A 238-nucleotide genomic window follows, 5' to 3' on the forward strand; every position below is an offset into this window, starting at 1 on the left:
AGGGACATACTGGAGAGAGTCCAACGAAGGGCCACAGGGATGAAGAAGGGACTGGAGCATCTTCCATGAGGAAGGGCTGGGAGAGCTGGGACTGTCCGCCCTGGAGCAGAGGAAGTTCAGGGGATCTCGTCAACATACATAAATATCTGATGGAAAGGACAGAGCCTGCTCTTCCCCCTGGCAGGACCAGAGGCCATGGACACCAACTGGAGCGCAGGCGATTCACTCTGCACTTCAG

General features: G+C 56.3%; 1 protein-coding gene across 1 annotated transcript in view; it reads right to left on the reverse strand.

Moving 5' to 3' along the window:
- Positions 1 to 238, reverse strand: part of POLE (polymerase (DNA directed), epsilon, catalytic subunit) — a gene marked incomplete at both ends in the record, with an annotated part of 23,002 nt that overhangs the window by 3,702 nt on the left and 19,062 nt on the right. The window lies entirely within an intron of this gene.

This window comes from Buceros rhinoceros, unplaced genomic scaffold, assembly GCF_000710305.1.
Source record: "Buceros rhinoceros silvestris isolate BGI_N320 unplaced genomic scaffold, ASM71030v1 scaffold28035, whole genome shotgun sequence".
Lineage (NCBI taxonomy): Eukaryota > Metazoa > Chordata > Aves > Bucerotiformes > Bucerotidae > Buceros > Buceros rhinoceros.